The sequence below is a fragment of the Oncorhynchus gorbuscha genome, linkage group LG11, assembly GCF_021184085.1.
Source record: "Oncorhynchus gorbuscha isolate QuinsamMale2020 ecotype Even-year linkage group LG11, OgorEven_v1.0, whole genome shotgun sequence".
Lineage (NCBI taxonomy): Eukaryota > Metazoa > Chordata > Actinopteri > Salmoniformes > Salmonidae > Oncorhynchus > Oncorhynchus gorbuscha.
In genome coordinates, this window is record NC_060183.1 from 10,927,913 (window position 1) to 10,930,840 (window position 2,928).

A 2,928-nucleotide genomic window follows, 5' to 3' on the forward strand; every position below is an offset into this window, starting at 1 on the left:
GTAGTGTTATGGGTTAAAGTTATGGTAAGGGTTAGGAGTTAGGTTTGGGTTAGTGTTAGGGGTTAAAGTTATGGTAAGGCTTAGGAGTTAGGGTTGGGTTAGTGTTATGGGTTAAAGTTATGGTAAGGGTTAGGAGTTAGGTTTGGGTTAGTGTTATGGGTTAAAGTTAGGGTTATGGTAAGGGTTAGGAGTTAGGTTTGGGTTAGTGTTGGGGGTTAAAGTTAGGGTTAGGCTTAGGAGTTAGGGTTGGGTTAGTGTTATGGGTTAAAGTTATGGTAAGGGTTAGGAGTTAGGTTTGGGTTAGTGTTAGGGGCTAAAGTTATGGTAAGGGTTAGGAGTTAGGTTTGGGTTAGTGTTAGGGGTTAAAATAAGGGTTAGGAGTTAGGTTTGGGTTAGTGTTAGGGGTTAAAGTTATGGTTATGGTAAGGGTTAGGAGTTAGGTTTGGGTTAGTGTTATGGTTATGGTAAGGGTTAGGAGTTAGGTTTGGGTTAGTGTTATGGGTTAGTGTTATGGTTAGGGTTAGGAGTTAGGTTTGGGTTAGTGTTATGGGTTAGTGTTATGGTTATGGTAAGGGTTAGGAGTTAGGTTTGGGTTAGTGTTATGGTTATGGTAAGGTTTAGGAGTTAGGTTTGGGTTAGTGTTATGGGTTAGTGTTATGGTTAGGGTTAGGAGTTAGGTTTGGGTTAGTGTTATGGGTTAAAGTTATGGTAAGGCTTAGGAGTTAGGTTTGGGTTAGTGTTATGGGTTAAAGTTATGGTAAGGCTTAGGAGTTAGGTTTGGGTTAGTGTTATGGGTTAGTGTTATGGTAAGGGTTAGGAGTTAGGTTTGGGTTAGTGTTATGGGTTAGTGTTATGGTTATGGTAAGGTTTAGGAGTTAGGTTTGGGTTAGTGTTATGGGTTAAAGTTAGGGTTAGGAGTTAGGGTTGGGTTAGTGTTATGGGTTAAAGTTAGGGTTATGGTAAGGGTTAGGAGTTAGGTTTGGGTTAGTGTTATGGGTTAAAGTTAGGGTTATGGTAAGGGTTAGGAGTTAGGTTTGGGTTAGTGTTATGGGTTAAAGTTAGGGTTATGGTAAGGGTTAGGAGTTAGGTTTGGGTTAGTGTTATGGGTTATGGTAAGGGTTAGGGAAAATATGACTGTGAATGTAAATAAATGTTAGTTCCCCACAGGGATAAAATAATGTGTGTGGCTTGTTAGTAGTGGTTTAAAAAATATGTTTTACTCTACAGGCGTCCATCTCTTCTCTCTGTCAATTATTATTATTTATATCGCTTTATTTAACTAGGCAGGTCAGTTAAGAGCTCATTTTAATGTACAATTACAATCTACTGGGGAACAGTGGGTTAACTGCCTTGTTCAGGTGCAGAACGACAGATGTTTACTTTGTCAGCTCAGGGATTCAATCCAGGAACCTATTGGTTAATGGCACAACACTCTAACCACTAGGCAACCTGCCGCCCCATCAAACTAGTCAAGGTTAGTATTGTGGAGTAACTACAATGTGTTTGATCCATCCTCAGTGTTCTCCTGTCACAGCCATTAAACTCTGTAACTGTTTTAAAGTCACCATTGTTCTCATTGTGAAATCCCTGAGCGGCTTCCTTCCTGTCTGACAACTGAGTTAGGAAGGACACCTGTATCTTTGTAGTGACTGGATGTATTGATACACCACCCAAATTCAAGTTAGTAACTCCACCAAGTTCAAAGGAATATTCAATGTCTGCTTTTAGTTTTACTCATCTACCAATAGGTTCCCTTTACAAGGCATTTGGAAAACCTCCCTGGTCTTTGTCCTTGGATCTGTGTTTGAAATTCCCTGCTCATCTGAGAGACCTTACAGATATGTGTGGGGTACAGAGATGAGGTAGTCATTAAAAATCTTGTTAAAACACTATTATTGCACACAGAGTGAGTCCATGCAATGTATTATGTGATTTGTTAAGCAAATGTTTACTCATGAACTTATTTAGACTTGTCATAACAAAGGGGTTGAACACTTTTTTACTCAAGACATTTAAGATGTTTATTTTTTAAATTATTTGTAAAACCTTTGAAAAACCTAATTCCACTTTGACATTATGGGCTATTGTGTGTGGACCAGTGACCCAAACATCTCAGCTGAATCTATTTTCAATTCAGGCTTTAACACAACAAAATGTGGACAAAGTCAATGTGTGTGAATACTTTCTGAAGGAACTGTGTCATTTGATGTGTTGTATTATTCTGTAAAACTCACAAGCAGTGATTTACCACTAAGCTTGGTTTGTATAATTGATGTAATATTCTGCATTATTGATTCATGTACAAATACACTTTTGGAAATAACCAGTCGTTATAATGTTACTTCTGTCATATAGAGCTTGTTGTCTTGTATTTAATTATTATCTACACCAGTAATGTATATTTCAGACATCACAGTACATACAGTAGCTCGTAGGGTTGACATTTATTTGGATGACTCATGTATGTGGAGGCAGTTCTGCAGAGTGGTTACTAGCTGGCACAACAACAAAGTCATAAAACCTAACCATAACTTTAACCCTAGATATTATTATTCAGATCAACATTTTTACATCTACAGTGTTAAATGTAACACTTAATGTGTATATGTGACCCATCAAAATAGTTGTATTAAACGAACACTGTTCAAAGTGTTGACAAACTAACACTCCTAGAGCGTTGGTTCCCTAATACCATGGGTTATTCAGACTTTAAAACTATTAGAGATGATGCTGCTACACTTTGTAGTTTTATTCCATAACACAGTATTTGGGGGAGAGTGTTGTTTTAACACTGTAAGACCATCTGCTTTTTTAACTCAAATACTTCTAGTAAGTTCAATGAAAAGTAATTATTACTTAAACGGACTCCAAACTAAATGAGAAGTCAAATCAACAACATTATGCTCTACTGCATGTTGATGTTGTGAA